We start from the raw sequence: 22,915 nt of genomic DNA, 5'->3' as shown, positions 1-22,915 counted from the left end.
TCAGAAATCATCAGCTGAACTTGACAGTAGAGCTTTGTTATAGCAATAATGTTGGCCTTTAGATTTTACCCTAGTTTTACGTCAGTGATGCCCTTTGACAAGTTACAGCAAGGGGAGTTTAGGTTAGATATTAGGAAAATCTTTGTCACTAGGAGGGTAGTAAAGCATTGGAACAGGCTACCCAGAGAGGTTGTGAAATGTCTGTCCTTAGAAGTTTTTAAGACCTGAGTAGACAAAGCCCTGCTGGGGATGTTATAGTGGGGGATGATCCTGCTTTGAGCAGGGGGTTGGACTAGATGACCTCCTGAGGTCTCTTTTAACCCTAATTTTCTATGGTTTTATGAATTGGAGTTAATCTTGATTTGCACCAAATTAAGTAAGAATAAGTACTGTTTGCAAGGTACTTTTTGTGAGTTGCCATGGGGGATTTAATGTTAGGCATAGACAGAAGTGCTTTTTGTTAGATTAGGGCAAAATGTTCCCTACTTGCAGAATCAAGTCCTTAATCCAGTAATTCTCTACCAGGTTGCCTGGAGAGCCTTTCAAAGGTGCTGTAGCTCGCTATGCAATAGTAGCATGGTTAGATGTGCCAATGATTTATAAGGAAAACTCAGAGATTTCAAATGGGAACTCACAGTGTTTAAAGCATTCTGACCTGTTGTGGTCTTTCTGAGTTCCATGCAACAGAAGAATTGCTTTATTATTTTTCTGTAGTCAAAAAACAAATGAAAACTAAGAGCTGGCATTTTTTGAGAGGTGCCTTAATTCTAACAAGCGATATGTTGGGGCTGAAAAGCTTGAGAACCACTGCCTTTATGACTGTTCCCTATGTATAAATATGAGAACAGGCAGTTCCATTCCCCTGTTCATTTAAAGAATATTTTTCAAAAGTGTCTTCTGATTTTGAGTAACAGTTTGTGAGTGCCCACATTCACATACCTTTGGCCTGGTTTTTAGAAATGTCGAAAGCTCCCAGCTCCTACTGATTTAAGTTGGAGTCATAAGTTTTATGGCCTGCTGAAAATGAGGCCACAGATATCAACTGGATTAAAGAATCCAGAGTCAGAGATTGTTTTATAAAAATCATTTTCTTATTTGGAATCTTTATGCAATATTTATAAACATGGTGTAAATCATGTTGTAACACTGGGGTTTCAGAAGGAATAAGACCAGACCATTTTTTCTAAAAGTCTAACACAATGGTGCCCAGCCTCTGGCCCATAGGCCACGTCTGCCCTGTGGGGCTCCCCATGGGTCCAGAAATTTGACAGTGGGCCAGTAGTGGCACCACTCTCCTTCTGTCAAATTTTGGGATCTGGGGGGAGCCCAGGCCTTGTGCACTAGATCAGGCGCTTGATCCTGGTGTGTGGGGCTGGATGGGGGCAGTGTGGGCTTCCAGGAGCCAATCCCAGCATCCAGTGGCAGCACAAGGCCCCAGGGTCCAATTGTGGCACATGCTGGAAGTGCTGGGCTCCAGGGTCCAATCCTATCCAGGCATCTGGGGCCAGGCAAAGGCAACACCAGGCCCCAGGACCTGGTCCTATCTGGGTATGTGGGGCCTGATCCTGGCATGTGGGACTCAGTCCAGCCTGGGGACTGGCCTTGCACTTCCCATCAGGCCTGTGGGTCAAAAGCTGAAACACCACTGGTCTAACAAAGTTTAGTGTACCTAGATCCTGAAGAAAGGAGCACCTGCTTCCCCTAAATTCAGTAAGTACTATCCCTAAGCAAAAGAATACAGTTTCAGTCCTTTTCCTTCAGCCTATCTTTTAAACTGAAACCACTGCAACTCAGCTGATGGGGGAAGGAAGCTCATTACAGTATATTAAGTGATGTTATTGTTTCTCACTTGGTTTGGGGCTTGATTGTCTTCTCAGCTTTCTATTTTCCTAACTGACTTGTGCCTCCACAGCAGGACTCTTCCAAGCTGGATGCATACCTTGGTATTAGAATTCAAACACTACCTTATAGAGAGAGAAACTTTCCCCTAACCCTTTGCTCCTGCCTCTCTTCATGCCCTCTAGCCCTTTACATGTGCAAAAGTATCTTTAACATACAGTTGTAGGATCTGGATCAAGTGAATGAACTGTAATTAACTCTACCATTTACTTCCTGACATGGCCAGAGCCTTTTTGTATTACTGTATATGTATTTAGAGAAGTCCCCCTGAACTTGGTAAATTTTAACAGACTGGCTGTAGAGATACTTTGTCACAGATGTTGCAAGAGCAGCTGTGAAAGCTTCCTTATGCCTGTCTCAGCATGCCATAGTTTTGGCAGCGTAATGAGGTAATGCTAGTATCCATGTCTTCAAAAATAATTTGATTCTACTCTACTGGAGATGTTTATGGAGTTCCTATAAACTTGTTAAGTTTGATGCCTATTTTCAGAAAGCGCTCTATGCCAATTGTATATATGAATATACGTCTGAAGAACTATTTACACATTCTGTAATGATCCATTAATTTCAGATCATCATTAAATCTTTAACATGTCTTTTACACAGCTAAATTTGACTGTTACTAATTACATAAATAGCTGCTAAGCACCTATTGCATATGTATGACAGAGCCAGCTGCGGCCTATTTCATTCCCTATGGTCATTAGTAGAGATTTAGCTCAGTTAAGAAAAAAAATGTGCAAATCATGTTAATTCATAATATGAAGTGATAGCTAATAATTATTATCAGTATAGAATTCTTCAAATTAGAAGTTAAAGGGACACTTGTCAATTTGATTGTTTTTGATTTTTTTCATCTAGACTACTTTTTTTTAAACTATTTTTTTTCTTTTTCTAAGCTTTTGAACAGTATGTTTTGAATATTTTTAGTATTTCTTCCCACATGTCTTTTAAATGGGGTGGTGCTTCTGTGACTTTGTAGCTAAGAAATTGTAATTTTTCTTTTTTGGTCCAGAGACTCTTTAGTCTGTTTCATTCAGCTTTTGGGCATTTTATTGGTGATGCCTCAGTGTTCTCCCGTCTGGTGGATTATTAAGATTAAGTAAAGGAAAAATGGCAAGTTGCTGATTTCTTCATGTTTTTCAGACAGGAAGAAAATGAGAGTGCATTTACCTGCAAGATACCAGTACTGTATGGACTTGCATAAAACATTCTTCAAATTTTTCACTTGCCCTGGCCTGACACATGGTGGCAGGGGAGACTTGTGGCTGCTGTCTCTACTACTGCAGATGCTGTTCTGTTGGCAATTCCACCTTCTTAAACCAGCATCACCAGAAGCATAGATCTTTCTTGATTTATTTTATCTCTCCTCTCCGCTAGATGGCAAACAAGATATACACAATAAAATCAAATAGGAGTTTACGTAATCCCCTTCATATCCAAGGTTTCCTCAAAGTGCTTTACAAAGTAGCAAGATAGATACTGGCAGTAAGTAAATGGAGCAACTATTATGTTGTTTGCACATAGCTTTCACTTTTTTTTTTTCTCCTTGAGGAAGTAAATTTGTTAGGATGTTTGTGCTATTAACTCTAAAGTGTCTTGGGAGATTTAACTTTCTATTACAAACCAGCACTGAGTAGAAAGCTCAAATCTGTGTGAGGAAGTTAACCTACTAGACTTCTAGTCTGCTGAGGTTTTAAGTGCTACCATATAAACCATGCCAGCAATATAAGATTTAGATAAATATGTACTCCTTATTCTTTGTTTTGTAATTTGTCAAGTGGGGCATTAGCTGTCTAACAATATGTGTGCTTTGTTCCAAGAGGATAAACTGTTTTTGCTTCAAGGAATATTTGCAGCTCTGAAGATAAATGTGAGTTACCCACATTGCAGCTCACATTACTGTCAGCTGTTTGGATGTTAACATTATTATTATTATTATTTGTAATATGATAGTACTCTGAAGTCCCAGTCAGGGATCAGTACCCGTTTTGTGTTAAGCACTGCACACATATAAATTAAAAGATAATCTCTAGTGGCTATCTTCAAAAGACTCAGCATGCATTCCAGCTCAGCTATTCTTACCTCTTATTTTAAAAGTGGAATCAAATAACAAATAGTAGGGTAGTTATTATATCATCTTCTACTTGTAAAAGTTGGCAAAAATTTCACAAATCCTTTGATTGAGGCTGGTAATGATAAATACTTTTGACCATAGAAAAACTTATAGTTAATTAAATATGCTCTTTTATACATCTTTACTTTAATTGAGGATCACTAGAAAAATGTTCAGTGAAAATTACATTAATATTATTAATGATAACAAATACCATTGCATCCTTTATCTGTCTTATCATTTAACTGTTAAAATACTTAGAAACTGCTAATGCATGACAGCAATCAATTTTTATTTTTTGGTAACAACATTAAAAATATAAAAAACTGATCCAGTGGATTGATCCAGCTGCATTAATTTTGAATGTTGTAAAGAGCTCCAAAAACAGTTGGATTTATATGAAGTTCAGCAATTTTTTGCTTTTCATGGCTTCATCAGACATTTTCTTCAGGCTTGATAGATGCAGGATTTCACTTTCTATGTTCCTCTTTCACTGCATGTAAAAGACAAGCACAGCACTTCACCTGGGTTTACATGAAAATCACATCTATAGTTCAGGCTTGCCTGCAACTGGAGAAAAATATCTCAAACCCTAATGAGTCTCAGCAAATCTGTCTTGTTTGAAGATTGTTACAAAATCTGATGAATTTTAGTTTGGGGTTTGCTAAGAACAATTTTTATGTCTTGCTCTGAAAATGGCTAGTAAGTGCTATGCAGAAAGAATGGAGATATGTTCCTGTAACTGGGGACCCAAACCCTATTACTTAGGTATAACAGAAGAGGAGGAGAGGGGACTGTAGCAAGGAGCCAGAGGGCTCCTGTCCCTTTAAGATGGGGTGAGCAATTATTTGGGCTTGTGTGTAGTTCTGGGGAGCTGTTACAAGCTGGTCAGCACCCCCGCCATCCTCACAACAGCACGGAGCCCATGTGCCAACAGCGCACAGCCCCATCCCCGCCCCCAGCTCACCCTGCCTTATGAGCAGGTCAGGTGGTGGTGGTGGCTCTTTCTGGCTGCCACTGCTACTGGCCCCAGCCAAGGTACTAGGGGGGACCTGCATGCACAGCCTCAACCCCAGCCTGCCCCGAGCCTGCTCTGGACTCGGCTAGCAGAGCGGACCAGCTCTGGACCAGCTGGAACCCTCATGCACAGCCCTGCCCCGGCCTGCCCCATGCCTGTTCTGGACCGCCCGCCCACGCCGAGCAGTAGCAGTGACCAGGCAGAAGTTGTTGCTGGGACTGGGGGAAAAGTGGCCCTATAACCTCAATGATGTCTGGCCCTTCTTGTTGCAGCTGCCCAAAGTCCATGCCTGATCTGCCCTGCTGCTCCTCTCTGCTGCTGCCATTGCTGCTGCCTCCGGCCTGCCCAGGGGGACAGTGGGGGCAGTGCAAAGGAGCTGCAGGACAGCCCAGCTGCAGGATCCAGGTGGCTGCAGCAGGAAGAGTCCAGCAGCAGTGAAGGGAAGGGTTTTCCCTCACGCAGAGCAGCAGCTTCTGCCTGGATGCTGCTGCTGCCGCTGCTTAGCATGGGCGAGCGAGTCTGGAGCAGGCGTGGGGCAGCCTGGGGTGGGACTGCACATGGGTTCCAGCTGATCTGGCCTGGTTTGCTCCGCTGGGCTGAGCCCAGGGTGGGTGTGGGGTGGGCCAGGTTGAGCTCAGTCCCTGCCAGTACCATGCGGCTGGGACCAACAGCAGCAACAACCAAGGAGCTGCTGCCACTTGGGCTAGACAGGCAGCGAGCTGCGGAGCTGCCCCAACCCTGATGCATGCCTAGATGGTGGCAGGATGTGCCATGGTCAGGACAGCGCCTGGGCTAGGTGGGACCAAGGGACCTGCTGCAGGCTGGACAAAGTCCCTTTGTGAGCTGGATCCAGCCCATAAGCCTTATTTTGCCCACTCCTGCTTTAAGAGGATGCAGCAGGTTAAGCCAGCTGTGTGGGGCTGCAGCTGCAGGAGGGCAGGCTAGCACTTAATTAACAGGGAAAAGGCCTGTGTGGGGCTGGGGAAGGCATATGGCAGAAAGGGGGTGAGGTTTCCAGGCTTACAAGACCAGGGCCTGAGCCAGAGCAGGATGTCTGGCCTGGCATGCTGCAGAGATGGGAGCTCCTGAGTAAGATGCCTGCAGCAAACACTGGCAGGCACCTGAGCTGTTCCCTGGAGCTGCCAGGAGAGAGCCAAGGGGAGCATATGGACTTAGTGAGGCCACAACCCACTTTAGTTGTGAAGCAGTGGCTTCTGTTTATGTTATGATTTAAGCTTGAGACTGGAGGACTGGAAATGGCTAATAGGGGAGGTATGAAGGCTGTGGAGGGGTGCCTGGTGGTCACTCAGTAACATCTTAGCCTGGGATCAGGGACCCAGAGGCATACACAATGTATGGGTTGGGGGTGTGGAGAGGCATGTTTTCCCCCTTGAAATTGGCCCTCACTGGCTGGGGAGTGGGGAGTGCTGGCTGATGCACTCCCTGAGAAGCGCCAATGGCACTTCCGGTTTGCCACTGGTGCTTCCAGGTTTGGCGATCAGCTGCTGGGGACCGCCCCCCCAGTTGGTGATCAGCCACTGGGGGACTTCCCAGAGGCATGAGGCACCGGTCCCCCATGCCCAGAGGGCTGAGGCTTCTGTGTTCTATTAGGTCAAGGCTCTGAGAGCTAATGTCAGGGTCAGGTAGTCAAGCCTGGTGTAAGGGACTCTGAGGACTGTGGGCTAGACCAGACTGAGGCTAGGAGGGCCAAGGCCAGAGGCAGCAGTCCAGTCTGGGGTCAAGGGCCCAGAAGGCTGGAGGCTGAGAGAGGGCTACAGCTGCCATGTGAAAACCAGGAGCCCGGAGAATGGAGACCTGAGGCCAGAGCAGGATTACTCTGAAAGTGCCAAAGCCTGTTGAGGGATTAGGGCCAAGGGCCCAGAGAAAAGAGAGAGCCTTGCCAGGGCCAGGAGCCCAGCAGGCTGACTGGAGTATGAACAGAAGCAGTCTGCCCTGGGGTCAGAGACCTAGGAAGCTGAGGACTGGGGTAGGACTACAACAGCCGGTGAAGGTCAGGGGCCCAGAAAGCAGAAGGCTGAGGCCACAGTAGGGAGGCTGAAACTGAGCAGGCTTGAGCCAAGGGGGCCTGAAGCCTGGAAGGGGGACTGAGCTGAGCAGAGCAGCCTTGCCCTGGGTCAAGAATGCCAGGGCATTGTGTGGGGGTGGGCTGAGCTGAATGGAGGGCATTCTTGCCCTGGTTCAGGGACACAGTGGGGCTGAGCCAAACAGAGCAGCCTTACCTTGGATCAGGGATGCCAGGGGGTTGGGACAAGGCACAAGACAGGGCAAAGGGGCCCAGAGGTGCAGAGAGGGCTGAGGCTGAGAGAGCTGAGTCCAAATCAGTGGGACAAGGCTGAAAGCCTGCAGCCAGAGAAAAGGGGGGCCAAAGCCAAGAGGGCTGAGGCCTATACAAAAGGACAGAACTGTGGACAGAGTAACATCTGTGAGGCATGGATGTGGCTGTAGGGTTAGAAGGAGGCCATTGATTTAGCCCTTAAAGCAAGGAGGGTCTGAGGAAATGAGCAGAGAGAGAGAGGAAGAAAGAGAGCACCTTAGGCTTACCAGCCTCTGAGGGCAGCTTCCTCTTATTACCTTTTAACACTGAGGTGTGGCAGATGAGGAAGCAGGGTAATACCCTGGAAGGTTGGAGCAGGAGACAGGCAGGATTGCAGCAGCCTTTGGGTACCATCCTGTCACAGTTCAGTAAAAATCCAAGTTTTGAAATAGAGAATCTGTGGATGCATCTACACATTCATTAATGCACAGTAGTTACTTGCTTAATGAACTACTAACTAAATGTGCAGTAACTACAGTTACTGCACAGTAGTGCTGGCACACATTTTTTTGCAACACTTACTGCTCAGTAACCTAATGCTGTGATGCAGTAGCATATTGGCATGGTTTTTGCCCCCATGCTACTCTGCAGTGTTGTTAGGTTGCTTTGCATTAAGTGTCTTGTGTAGATGCGCCCAGTATGTACCTTAGTTGATTTGTAATAATGAGGTTTTTACTTGGGTTAGTATTTCTTCACTGTGTACATATAGGATTCAGTTCTGCCTCAGTGACTGAATATATAGCTTGTGTTCTACACTAGTGGCTCTTGGTGGAGTTGTGTAGGGAAGGACCACTTCTCAGCAGAAGCACAGCAGAGCAGGTCTGTGTCCTGGGCAGCAGCACATGGTGCTCCTATACATGTGTGCGGAGCCTGCTGAGATGCTGGAAATTCAGTGCATTGGAGCAGATTCGATTAATCGGGTGTGCTGGAGCACAGAAATTGACATGCTCCAGCAGCCTTCTGTGTCATGTGTATCAGCATCCTACTGTGTCTCTGTGCTGAAAAAATGGCGGTGGCTCGCTTTGAAATCAAACACATTCAGTGAGGCTGACAGAGAACCCTTTTGGGTGTCTGTCACTGTTGTTGGGATTGTGCAATACTGCCCGTTTCCTCTTGTACTCACCTGCCACAACTTTGATCTTATGTGGGGAGGAAGGAGATTGGTATAGTGTTACTGTTGGTATTTGCGGAATAACTTCCCCAGACACGTCAAGTCACTCCACTGATTTTTAATTCCCTTTTCTTTTACAGTGGCTCAAGTTGCAGGCAACAGCCTCATTAACCTTTTCCCAAACCGGTCGTGAGCTCCAGGGATGATCCCCACCCCCGAGAACCTCAAGATAAGTAGCCGCTGGCACTCCATGTCGCTAATTAACTCATTAGCGAGGCACGGTTTCTGTATCTTTGCCCTGTTGCCAGCGTCTCTGCCATGGCAGCCCCTTTCCTCAGTTATCCTTCCAATTTTGCTGGGCTGGCTGGTACAGTCTGGGCTCAGCCCCCCTTGTTCTCAGGAATTCCCCCACCTTTTGTCGCTCCTCAACTCACGTTGCTGCTTCCTGCCGGTAATTGACCCATAAACGGTTGTGATCGTCATGCCGTTTTCTGCTCCACTCCTTGGAGTTGGGAGCGTCTCTGGCTCTTGCTCGCAGCCTGCACTGGTCTCTCCCAAGCTGGGACTCTCCTTTGGTCACAGGGTTCCCACCAGACCACATTGCGGAGTCTTGTCTCCTCTGGACTCACCGCTGTGGCTATGTCTTTGGTAAGTATCCATTCACCGCCGTCCTGCCGGTCTTCCAATGCCCAAAGGCATTCTCCCTGCATCTTGCCTCTGCTTCTGTTTCTGGGATCTTTAGTCTGTTGGCCAATCCTGAGCTAGGCGGAGAATTCTCCCCACCTGACTGGGTCTCGTCACTAACGGCGTCCAGGTGTTCATCCAAGTAACAGGGCTCCAGTCAGAGACCCTGTTACAGTCACCTTAAGGGCTGGAGAAGGGAGCTGCCAGGTGGCTGATGAGGCCAGCCACTTCAGGGCCCAGCCCTGAAAGAGAGCAGTTTGAGACCAGCTAGCAGGGAAGAAACAGCTCCCTGCTGAGCTCCGGCTCCAGGAACAACTTGGAGTTAAGGGTGAGGCTGTGGGGAATGAGGAGGCCTCATTGGTCCTGGGCATGACCTGAAACTATCCTGCTGGGATAGGTTACAGAGGTGGGTGGGTTATATAGAGAGTTGAGAAGGGTGGGGGGAAGCAGGTAAGCTTAGAAGTGCCTGAGTCCCATGGTGTGTTGGACCCTGGAGGTGGGCCAGTCATGCTCAAAGAGGAGCGCCTGAGCCCAAGGGGTGGAGGAACCCGGGCCCTAAAGAAAGGGCCGAGGAAGGTCAGGCACGCTTAAGGGAGAGAAGCACCTGAACCTGCTGGGGTGGAAGACACCAGGCCCCAGTGTAAGGGGTGGAGTTGTGACCCAAGAGAGGGGTATAGTGGTCTGGGGTGAAGTAGGCATATAGTTGATCAATCGCTCAGTCCTGTTCAGGTGAGAGAGGCCCAAAGACTGCACCAGGGCTGACCGAAAGGTGGAGAGCAAAGCCCGAGGATCTTTTGAATAGGGCAGAGTGAATGTGGCCTGGATAGGCATTATGCAAGAGGCCAGGTAAGAGCTGGTGGAGGCCCCAGTGAGAGGGAGGTGGGGTGTGTGTGTGTGTGGCCCCGAAGGGGGCAGTATGTTAACGGCCCAACTGCATGCCCAGTTTGCCCCAGCCTTGAGCTGGAGTATCATCAGGGTGACACCTGCGAGGCAAGAGGTGCCTGGGGCTGCTGCCCTAGTTGCCTCTTCTCAATTACACTCTGTTTCCCAGGTTAGTGAATAGAAATAGGTCTACGTGCCATGAGGCTGTCTTAAGTCCTGTTAGTGAACTCTGTGAAAGCTGTGGTTATTGGAGCCACAAAGATGTAGATTCCCTTGCTTCACCTCTCTAACCATCCTTTACCTTGTACAACATTGTGCAAGAAGTCTTCACATACAGTAGCTAAGAACCATGCTGCACAGATGTGCTCTGTAGGTTATGTCTGCTGGTCAGTACAACTGCAGCTCCTTAGGACCTCCACACCCAGAAGTGTGGTAGATGGACACAATTATATACTTGTACACATGCATAACTCCTAACAAAATCAATGGGGTTTGGATTTATCTGAGACCAGTTAGGCCAGTAACATTAATTATTGATAAAATCTTTACATCTGTATTGATGTGGGAACTGGACACTTTCAATTTTAAAGACTTACTACTGACTTCAGTGTGGTTACAAGGACAAAGCCTAAAGCAGAAAATGACCTTAACTGTGTACAGAGAACTGACGTGTTCTATTTTTCATAGACCTGTATTCTGATATATATCTGTAGCTCCAAGTAAGACGATAAGAACTTTTGCTTGATCATGGAATGACAATATTTGGTCCAGAGCATTTTTAATACTAAGAGCAAATGCGGAAGAAATGCTTGATTCCATTAGTCATCTCAGTGTATAGCTTGTACTGATAGATATTTATCAGAATTGATTTTATATTTCCATTTTGCAACTTACGTGCAACTCCTGTAAGTACTAAGCTGAATTAGGTGAGTATTTTGGGAGATTCATTTGAGTTTCAAGATATACTGCCAGATGTATTTAAGATTTAGTGGGTAGTATACATAATGGAGTGCATCGTAGGTATACTGTGTATATTGTATATTAGTCATTACCTATCACTTTTCAAATTGTCACAACACCCCTATCTGTGATATGAATAAATAACACACACAAGATTGCAAAGTCAGCTATGCAAAAGTTAAGTTCCAGAATTATGGTTATTTGAGAAACCTTAATTTTATTTGGTTTTTACGGTGCAATCTTTAATTATATCATCACCTGCTATAGACTCCATGGGAACTTCTGCCTCAGAAACAAATTTCTGTAGCTTGAGAGTGGTCTCTCTTTCAGTTTTGAGTAAACTGGGAAGCGGGTAGGCAACTTTTGTTCCATACTTTAAGGTACAGAATAGATCTAAGAATAGGATTGATGCACAGGATCCTATTCTTAGATCCTGTGATCCAATCTAGTGGAGTTACAAAGATGTAGAACCCATTGCTTCACCTCTCTAGCCACCCTTACTTTGTGCAACAGTGTGCAGGAAGTCTCAACATACAGTAGTTAAGCACCATGTTGTACAGCTGTGCTCTGTAGGTTTTGTCTGCTGGTCAGTACAACTGCAGCTCCTTAGGACTTCCAGAAGAGCAGTAGGTGCACCCACCACTGCACACACTGTACAAATGCTTTCTAATGAGTGCCTATGAATAGCCACTGTGGACATTTTGAATGATTTTTATTTATTGTACTAAATGACTAAGGTTAATTTAATGAGAACTGGCACAAACTTGACTTTGGAGTATATACTAGGCCCACATGATGTGTACATGATATTTTCCTTTTCTTTGAAACCTGCTCAGATATTATCCTTGCTTTTGATTTCTACAGAAGTATTTTAGAAACAGCAGATGGACCCTCCATAAGGCACAACACTCCGGCAGACCACTCCAGTGAAACTACTTAAAATGTTATGTTCTCCTCCTGCATATGCAAGCCAATGGAACAGGTTTCTATACTGAGCAAGAAATCCACAAAAATTTTCTTTGATCCACTGTTCAGGGAAGAGTAGATTGCTAGGTCTTGCATGTATCTTTTGTTCCCATTACTACTTGTTTTGCGTTAGAGCTGGAGCTTAAGAAATATGAACTGTTTTCATGTACCCAATTATATCAGTATTATTCTGGACCAACTCCACTTCAGTCAGTGAAGTTCTTTTATACAAGATTTACATAAGACTTGTACGTAAACTCTACTGGATTCAAACATAAGCATGTTTCTGTCTATCTGACTACAGAGGTCTGATCCAGCAGGCATTGTTAGATGCAAGAAGACACAGAAGCCCGTTTCTATATCCAAAATCTAGTGCGGGGTAGGCAACGTATTTTGGCCGGAGTGCCGAAAACCCCCACAATGCCTACCTTGGAAGGTGCCAGAGTGCTGGCATACCAGAAAAATGAAATGAGGGCAAGGGGTACATGGCAGGATGCCCTGCTTGTGCTCTTTGCCTCCCAGCCAAAGCCCCTGCCCCACCAGCCCTGATGCCCTGTGCTACCCACCCCAAACCCCTACTTCCCAGCCCTGCTGCCCCTTGCTCCCCACCCAGCGCCTCTGCTCCCAGCCCAGGTTCCGTGGCTGTCAACAGCTACCCAGAACCTGGGCTGGCTGTAAGTATCTGCTGCCTCTCTGTCCCGGTACCAGCCCCAGCCCCAGCCCCAGCCCCAGCTGCCTCCCAGCCCCAGACCTGACTCCAAGGCTCTGGGGAGGCAGCACATACCAGCAATGCTCCTTGCTGTGCTGCCCGTGATGCTTCTGCAAAGCAACGCTGGAACCCGGCATGGCAGGGCACAGCGCGGGGGTGCAGAAAGCTGCCTGCTCTGAGCTCCCCACTGCCCTGCAACACTACCCCTGTGTGCATGGGAGCAATGTGGGCAGCAGCACAGGGTTGTCCCCCTCGCTGCTGCCCCTGCCTGCAGGGGAAATGTGGCCAGGGGCATTGGGTGGGGAGCTGGGTCTTGGGCTGGGAGGCAGCTGGGGTCGGGATGGCGAGGAAACAGATGTTTGCAGCTGGCCCAGGTTCTGGGTAGCTGCTGATAGCCACAGAGCCTGGGCTGCTTGCATCAGGGCTTCCATGGGAGCAGCCTGGGCTCTGTGGCTATCAAGAGCTGCCCAGAGCCGGGGCTGGCTGAAGCTGGGAAGCTATAAACAGCTGTTGCCCTCCTGCCCCAGCCCCAGCCCCAGGCTCCGGGAAGGCAGCAGGTGCTGGCATTGCACCCACTGGGGCTGGGGCCAGGAGGCAGCAGCTGTTTGTAGCCTCCTGGCTGCAGCCAGCCCTGGCTTTGGGTAGGTGCTGATAGGCATGGAGCCTGGGCTGCTCCCAGCAGGGCTTGCAGTGTCCCAGCTGCCTGCTGGGAACAGCCCGGGCTCCCTGCTGGCAGCAGCTACCCCAGGGGCGGGCAATTATTTTGGGTGGAGTGTTGCTTACCCAGTTTTGGCAAGCTGTCGAGGGCTGCATGGATAGCTGTGCACCTTGACCGGTGCCCCAACCCCTGGTTACCATCTTGGGACTAATGTCTCAGGGCCAGCACTGGTAGGGCCCAGAGTGGGGCGCAGGGGTCTGTGATGCTGGGTTGGGCTGCATGAGCAGGGAAAGTGGGGAACTGGCCCAGCTCTGTAGACCCCCTGATGGCCGGGACTCCTGTACTTCTGCTGCCCTGCTCTGGGCCTCGCTGGTGCTGGCCCCGGGACACTGGTTTGGGCCCTGTGCACCTGCTCACTCCCAGTGCCCCCTCAGCCCCGCGGTACAGGCGGGGGACAGTGTGCAGCCTCAACTCCTGCTCCCCGGCAAGGAACGAGCTGGTGCTGAGCATGGGGAAAAGCAGCCCCTCCCCATGGCCGGCACTTCCTGCTGCAGCTGCTCGTAGACCGCGCAGGGCTGTCCTGAGCAGGCACAGGCAGCCCCACGTGGCTGCGAGTGACTGCAGTGTGGGGCACTGGCCACAGGGTGGGGAGGGGTGGCTTTTCCCATGCTCAGCATCAACTTGTAACCTCCCCCCCTCCCCCCGCTGGCACTCTGGGCCCTGCGCCAGGTCCGGGTTTACCCATCAGGGCTGCTCCAAGGCAGTAGCAGCTGTGGCCCCCCCTGCTTGCCACACCAGGCACTGTTTGCCACCACCACCTCTGTGCTGCCCCGTGTGCGAGCTTTGGGTGGGTGGGCAGCAGCAGAAAACACTGCCTGGCGTGGCAAGCAGGGGGCCGCAGCTGCTGCCGCCGTGCGCAGCCCTGACAGGCAAGCCCGGAGCTGATGCAGGGCCTAGGCTGGCAGCGGTGGCAGGTTACAAGCTGGTGCTGAGCTTGGGTAAAGCTGCCCCTTGGTTGCCCTGTGGCTGGTGCCCCATGCTGCAGCCTCTCGCAGCCTGCCTGGGACTGCCTGTGCCTGCTCCGGACAGCCCCACATGGGCTGTGAGCAGCTGCAGCAGGGAGTGCTGGCCATGGGGTGGGTGAGGAGCTGCTTTTCACCAGGCTCCTTCCTTGCCCAGGGTCCTCCCCTGCCCTCCCTTCTTACCTGAGTTTCCAGTGAGGTGCATCCACATGGTCCCTGTTGGGGCTTCCGGCTTGGTGGGGCGGGGACAGGCAGGCCCTGCTGTTGTGGGAGCCCACCAGGCTTCTCTTGGCTCCTACTGCCCCTGGTTCCTGTCATTTTTTACAGGAATCAAAGACATAAATATTAATTTTCCAAATTTTTTAGGGGCCCTGTGGGCCAGATAGAATAGCTTCGTGGGCCAGATCTGGCCCATGGGCCGTATTTTGCCCACCCTTGAGCTACCCAGAGCTGGGGCCGGCTGCAGTTGGGAGGTTGCAAACAGCTTCTGCCTCCCCGACCCAAATGTGTACCAAGGAAAATGACCTCACCTGCCATGCTCAGCACATGTGTGGGGGGTTGCCAACCCCTGATCTAGTGGTTAGAGCACTCACTTGGGCTGTAGAAAACCCAGGTTCAAATCCATCCACTGCCTGAGATGACCTGAACCCTCTTCTCCTACCTCCCCAGGAATGTACCAGGATATAGTTTAGTCTAAGTTCAGTCTGTCTCTACTATTGAAACTGCTCCACTTGTTATAAAATACTCAAAGATTCTTTGGAGTGGGGACTAGACTTAATGCTTCTCCTTTTCCACCTTACCTACTCCCCTAGGGAGTCACTGATTTGTCTAACCCAATGAATATTTCATTATTTCATGCCAGGTTGAACAGCTTCAATAGAGAAGATTTGAGAGAGCTTGCATTGGGTTTTAGGGCAGGCACTCTTGTAGAATGTAAGAGGTGTGGATTTGAGTCCCTTGAGGCAGAGGAGGATTTGAACAAGGGTTTTCTTTCAGTCCAGGTAAGTGTTGCAACCACTAGCTACTGGGTAGAGAAGGATAATGGTGGCAGCCCCTCCCCTATATTTTATGAGAAGCATTGACTTAGATGTCTAAGTACACAAGGGATACTGATAGAGGGTTGTGCCTTTTCTCAGTTTTGGGTCACATGCCTGGCTCCTTGAGGGTCGGTCTTTTTTTTTATGCTTCAGAGTGGCTCAGCAAGGTGGCTTTCTGTTGACCATTCTGGTTTTACCTATTCTTAGATTCATTCTGTACATTAAATAAAACTTGCAGGCTTTGGTGACTTCCATTCCTATGTACATAACTTTCTCTATGCTTAATATAGGAATGGAGGTGCCTAACTCAGGGCTGTGGATTTCAGAAAGTGACATGGGTTCCAGGAGTTATACATCATAAATCTGAGCATTCCAATGCCTAAGTCCTTTTGTCAATCTAGTCTTGGCTCTCTAAAGAATACTTGCTAGGCAATCGTAGGGAGAAGAACATTCTGTTTGTAACTTCTAGGAACAGAGTTCTTCCCTGGTGTAACTCCAGTGAACGTCATGGATGTGTTTGTCCCTCAGTGTTTCAAGTCTGTGCAGCTTCCTGTATTCCCAAGTCCATCTACATAAGGACCATTAATACAGCAGCTTAGGGGTCAGATCTAATACTGAATTGCAGTGGATAAATTGAATCCTTTGCTGTTTACTGAGACTCAGCTCTAAAGCATATTGAAGTAAATATGAAAATTCCCATTAGCTTCAGTGGGTTTGAAATGAGGCCCTATGGCCACCTATACACATGACAGACTTCTGCTCTGACATGCTAATTAGCTCATCTCAGAGCAGACTCAATTGAGTCTGCTGGAATATACTGTTTTGCATGCTCCAACAGCTGTCACATCACATGTATTTAGTGTCCCTGCCTTTCAAAATGGTGGTGGGGGCACTTTAACTAAAGCTTGTCAAACAAGCTTTAGATAAAGCACCCCTGCTGCCGTTTTGAAGTATAGGAGGCTCAATACACATGACACTGTGGGTGCTCTCAGAGACACTCTAATTAAAGTGCCCGCTACCCTTCACCCCAGGCCACATGCATAGATGCCCTATATGTGTATTTGGATGATAGCTTGTATATGAAAATGGTTTTGCGTAACCTGCACAAGATTTCTATCATCCACCACAACTCGAGAAAAATGAAGCAGCTACAATGGTGGATTTTTACTTAAATATCCCTGTATGTGAAACTCAGGGTGAAATCATAGTCCTGCTGAAGTCAATGGGACTTTTATCATTGACTTAAGGGTGAAAGCCTGGCTCCTTTTATTTTCTTTTTAATTTGTCCTAAACATTTAGTAACATTGAAAACTTTAAGTGAAAGAAGTTCTTCAAAAACTTTTTCATGCACTAATGGAAAAGTGTTCAGGCGACATCATGTGTGATATATATCCTCCTCCACTTTGAAATGCCAACAGATACCTATTGAACATTTCACTTTTTATTACCTACCGAGCATCAATCAACTGATTATACTGTATGGATAGACGGAATCTCTTTGTAAGGTCATTTTCCATTAGCATCAAACTATGCACATATTTTCCTGCTTAGATCATATATAAAATCATAGGAACGATTGACGGCCCACATCATTGCTATTGTAACACTGCTTAGCAACTAGAAGTAAAAATGCATCTCACAAGTGAGGGGAAGGAGGGGGACTCAGCTGCGAAATTGAGATTTGAATTTGGATGTGAACTTTTCCCAGAATTTGGTCGTGTTTGGATCTGGCATTTTGGTTTTCAGCTCAATCTCTCCTGACATTGTTTTACAAAGAGAGCCAGCTACATCGTTTTCTGTAGAACATTCACAAACTAAGCAACGGTAACAATATAAGAAGAAGAATGCAGCATATGGATTAGATGGGGTATAACACAGTAACTAAATATAAAAATGATCATTCCAGTGTTCTCCTTGTGGGAAGACCCAGAGAAGGACTGCAGAGACAGTGTCCTACTTGTGGAGTTTCTTTTGGGTCCATCTACTAGAAGGCTCTTCTACCTGCAAAATTCTTTCTCCTGAAATCTGTTCATCTTCCAAAATTCACACTGATCTGCAAGAAACTTTTGGGAGGTCTACGTCTTCAATCCTGTTTAGCTTCTTTGCATCCTGACTACATGGGAGTGGTACAGCTGGGGTCTTTTTGTACAAATTTATTATGGAATGGGTGCAGAATTCCACCAGCACTGTTGGAGGATAATGTATGCAGATAGCTCAGTCCTCACCCTCACCACCCAGGCCTAATTCCCTCCCAGCAACAGAACTGCTTTTCCACGAGCATCTCTATTTGCTGCACTTCCTTTGCTTCACCTGCTCCAGTTTTCTTTTTTTATTCCTTTTCTAGACCCCTCACTCAGTTTTTCAATCCACACGTGCACTGCCAGGTGAGAAGTGGCGAGTTCTTCAATTTTCACAAGTGTATTATAGACCAGATCCAACTCCCATGTAAAAGAACTTGATCAGTTGTACCCATTTTTATCTCTTTGAATTCCAGGGAGTTGCTATTTTTGGAATGTCTGTATTTGGTAAAATTTGCATTGCAGATAACAAGGATGAAATATGAGCTATCATGGCCAAGTTAATGAGGACACAGGCGGGATCACATCCACAGGCTGTGGGGAATCTGCTTTTTGTATTTATTGTGGGTGTTCACTTACCCATAATGTGATGGTGATATCATAAGAAGAATGGCAGCTTTGACTGGGTGAGGGATGAAAATAGCACTAGCTGCAAACACAAGTGCTTTGAAGATGAGTGTCAGTGGGTGCATCTACAAATGCTATTCATGTGAAGCAGTAAACTCTGGCGCAGTTGCACTGGAGTTTATTGCTCCCAGGCACCTCGTTTACATGTGTGCCTGGAACTGCAGCATGTTTAGCTGGGTCAGAGCTGCCCTAGCTGGCAGGGACCCCTGGGGGTCAGCCTTCCAGCCGGGAGCTTTTCTGACCTGGCTCAACATGCTGTGGAAGGGCTGGCTGGGGCATGAGGGTGCTCCAGTGTGGGGCTAGCCAGCTGGCAGCCTCTGCACTGAAGCATCCTCATGCCCCAACCAGCACCATCAGTTTCTACACATGTGTTGTGGCACAGTCAATAATGTCGCCATAGAATAGTACTTATGTTTGCAAGTACTATCCTATGGCGGTGTTTATTAGTTTCCTGTGGCCCAATAGGGTCGCATATATAGATGCTAAAACTTTACTGTGGAGCTAATTAATTAGTCAGCTCCACAGTAAACATCTTGTGTAACCGTGCCTAATATGTAGAACCTGAACCTACTCAGCAACAGCAGCAACTGAGAATAGGCAGCACACTTATAACTACAATCACATTTTATCATATGCATTTGCTAATATTTGTCAGATGGATATTTTCCCATTTGATGCTCAGAAATCCTCAGCTCTCTGAACAGTGCCAACATTTTGTGTCATTTCAAACATTTATAATAAATGTTTGCTCCTCCTTAGTTCCTAGATACCCTGGGGCACATTCAGGTCCCTTTCCCAGCAATCTAAAGTGGCCAGGAAACTGGATTAATTGGCTACCTGTGAACTCCTCTTCTCTTGTATATGAGGAGCCCCCCACCGGGCTGGTTAGTTATGGTTACTGAGGTGGTGTGCTGTGTATGTAGTAGAGTGGTGACACCTATTTATATATTTATGTGAAAGGAATTGTCCATGAAGTTTCTTGTTTATACCATTTCCATCCCTTTTACTTATTCATTCTCACCTCTTTTCTGGGATTGCAGTGACCTTGCGGAAATGTAATGTGACCTGAATAACTCTCATTCAATATTGCATTATTGTCTGGATGGGAGAAGAGATAGTAGATACATTTGAAGTGAAAGTACATCATTATGTGGCTCTATTGTTTTTGGAAGTGTGTGAAAATGTGAATTACAAGCTGCATTAACAGCAGAATAAAGCAAAAAGGTCTCCAAGAGGCTTAACCCACCTACAGTATGCACAGTGGGGTGAAGTAAATCTGGAATGGAAACACTGCCATTATTTCCTGTTATTTTTATTGATTTCAGTCAGGCTCTTGGGGTTCCAGTCTTAGCTTGATGCCTGCAGATACATCAATATGGTATTATGCTACTTGTACTCTGGAGCAAATAATTAAATGAATTACTAAAGCATAAAATGCTCAAATTAAACACTCCACTTGATGCAGCTATATATAACTTAATGTAATTATAAGACTAAAATAAGAGCACAGAATCTTCTTAGGATATCCTGGCTTTCATCCCATTAAGAAGACCGATTAACAGAAGATACCGGTTCTTCCTGGGATTAGACAGACTATGCCCCCAAACATCCATGTAATTGATAGTAGCTGTAAAAAATGCTAGTAATTACCCTGGTCAGTGCAGGAAGCACTGTTACATAATGTACATGTTTGGAGTATTGCTGTCAAATATTATGCTACCAATTTGCCACATTTATGCTATCTGTAATAAAATAGGAACTTAATCTGGTGATTTATCCAGCACTAGCAGAAGCGTTGTGGCTGCTTTTCATGGGTATAGTAGTTAGCAAGGAAGGAGATAAACTAATAACCCATCACATGGACTGGTGAAGCAATTTCTATATGGATTTTACTACTGTGAAGGGACTGGAAATTGTTGCTTTTACAGAAGGAAATATGAGAATGAGATATCAAAAGATTTAAGTGTAGCACACACTTAACCTTGGATGTCTTGGAGGTCCCTGGGGTGTTGGCCATTAGGGTGGTTATTATAAGCATCAGAGACATAAGAAGCTGGAACAGACATGCCCCTTCTTCCCTCTTCTCAAACACTTGGTGTTTCTGTTTAAAAAACTTTCTTAATAGACTTGTTGGTCTGACCCAACTCCTATTGACTTCAGTTAGACCTGGGTCATCAGTTCATCTCTTTGAATTAGCTTTCCTTCATGAACACAATAAACATAAAGTGGTTGTTGTTTCTTCCTACTGCTAGTTGGGAAGGAAGAAATAAGATTGCACTATCTTTCCAATTCCTGAGAGAGACTCGGATACTAGGATAATCATATAAAATCTAAAATCAAACAAAATGGTATAGAGTTAATGTTTATATTCTCTCTGACGAGCTGGATTTTTATGCTTTAGCTAAGAGAGGAAAATGATAAATACATTAAGCTGCAGCACACTGTTGATTCACACTTCCTCTTGTACCAAGTCTCCATGTAATAGAGATTTTGAACAGATTCTACACTCCTTCAGTTTCACAGCTAGAATCAATTTAGCAGATCCACACAAAGTGTGAGAAACTAATAAGCTTTGTTCATCTTTCAAGTAGCTCTTGCGTCATTCTGTCCATTCCCCCCTGGAAAAAAAAAAATCTCACCTTGATGCAAATGATAGGCTTTAGGTCAGAAAAATCTAATGTTAATTAACATTTCTGGTCATAGAGAGATGTGCAAATGTAACTTAGCACTGAAGAAAATTGATATGACAATGTTGATCTAAAATACAGAAGACTGAGGCACATTACAAGGATTCTTTTGCCTTCAGAGGGAGGAAATCCCTTGGTTTAACTTAAACTAAAATTGATGTACAATCTAGAAGACATTCTCTTTGCTTTATAATAAATGAAATAAAACTGAAAATTATTTTAATATAAATTGCAAAATGTATTTCAGTGCTTAAAGGTTGGTACAATTTTATATTACAATAAGATATGTTATAATATCAAAACGTTTGTAAAAGATGTTACTCCCTGTCCCCTTCCCAAACTGGAAAATCACATACAACATGTTCCATTTAACTCGGATGAAGCACTCAGGCCTCATTGTTATGCACATGCTTAAAACAGTGATCTTTAATATGTGTATGGCACTGCAAAATCAGGGCCTGAATCAGTGGTACATTGGGACTAGAAATCAGGTGTTCTGACTCCTGTCCTCCAGTGTCATGGGCCAGAAAATACCCTTCTTGTTCGTATTTTTCCTTAGTTCCCCTTCCCCTCCATTTTTTTTTCTTTTTCCAGGAAAAATTGCATTCAAGGTCTTGGGAGTTTCTAAAACATATTATTATACCTCCCCAAACATTTCAGTCTGGTAACATTTTTCTGTGGTAGTTTTATTTATTAATGCTTGTGTAGTCTGATTCCAGGATGAGAAAGAAAGCATATGTGCATGGCAGTAGCCAAGTAAGAGTAGTCACAAAGAGTCAATACAATGCAAGCACACAGGTGATGGCTTAAAGAATATACAAAGGTCCAGATTTTTCAGATGTGCTAAACTACTTGGGTCCTGGCAGGATGTGGGTTAAAGAATATACATGACATCAGGAAGGAATGGTAACAGCCCTTAAAGTATAAGCAGCATACAAAAGTAACATATTAGTTAAGTACTCAGTAAATATTAATAGGGTTAAATACAATAGGCTTCTTCCCTATGTATATTTTTGGCTTTCTTCAGGTGCTGATCCTTTCTACTCGTGAATGAAAAGATATCTTTGCAAATTTCCTTTAGAGGTTTGAGTTGAATTAATTTACAAGTACAGAATTACACTTTTCAATTTATATTCAAATAATATTCATTGTTGTTTTCTGTTATTATACACCAAGGGAACCCTCTGTCTATCTTCCTTACAGTAAGCACAAGCATTCTCTTTTGCCCTTGAATATTTTCAGTGGAGACAGAAGTGGAGTTGGCTTCCAAATGAATAAGCTATCCTTATTCAGTACATAGGCAGTCTTGCTGCTTCATGCAGGGTTCTGGATTCTGCCTCAAAGGTCATATACTTACAAATTAAGTGTTGCAGTGCCTATAGGCTCTTAAGTCCCACGTTGAATCTAGCTGTGATCTTTAACGTACAACAGAGTTTTACAAGTTCTTTATTTAATATATTCTACTTACCTAATGCTATATGGTTTATGTAACATCTGTCATCCTTGGTATCCCTATGAATCACTCCCAAAATAGGCTCTTATAGTGCTCATGGCTTTTCATGGAGTTAATGTATTTTTCATTATTGTTGACCAGAGTCTGTAAGCGCTTGTGCTACATTCTGAGACAATATTATGTATGCTGTAGGGCATGGTAAAATACTATCTTCCTAGAAAAGACCATAGTTATGGGAAATTTCAGTAAAGAGGTTTTAAAAAACATTGTATGTGTAGAAGCGTAAAATGATTTAATAGCTCATTTATTTGTTCTATAAATACTGAAAAATGTAGTGTCCCACTGATAGATTGCAAAGCTTCTACTCCACAGCTAGTTAACTCCCTGCTTAACCCAACCTGCTCCTCACATGTGACCAGGTGGAACTATGTGGACACCAGTGTAAGTCCCCTTGTTGGATGAAGAGGATGTCCACTTGTTTGCAGCTCCCAATCCGGAAACTCATAGCTTCCTGATAACTCTCAGTCAGCAACAGTTCACTAAAACTCCTTATGTAGGATGGGAGGTGCACCCCCCATGCAAGGGGATGTTCAAGTATAGGACGGTTGATCGGCTTCCTGCACACCCCTGCTGTGGGGGTGGTGTGTGTGTGTGGGGGTGGGGGGTTGGCAGT

General features: G+C 45.8%; 1 protein-coding gene across 1 annotated transcript in view; it reads right to left on the bottom strand.

The window, feature by feature from the left end:
- BAIAP2L1 (BAI1 associated protein 2 like 1) overlaps positions 1 to 22,915 on the bottom strand; it is an 88,695-nt gene that overhangs the window by 65,373 nt on the left and 407 nt on the right. The window contains exon 2 of the mRNA XM_019541755.1: positions 22,258 to 22,456. The gene's annotated coding sequence lies outside the window, so the exon portion shown is untranslated. The remainder of the gene's footprint in view (positions 1 to 22,257; positions 22,457 to 22,915) is intronic.

This window comes from Crocodylus porosus, unplaced genomic scaffold (assembly GCF_001723895.1).
Source record: "Crocodylus porosus isolate Cpor-Errol unplaced genomic scaffold, CroPor_comp1, whole genome shotgun sequence".
NCBI classification, from domain to species: domain Eukaryota; kingdom Metazoa; phylum Chordata; order Crocodylia; family Crocodylidae; genus Crocodylus; species Crocodylus porosus.
This window is presented reverse-complemented; position numbering and strand designations above follow the sequence as displayed.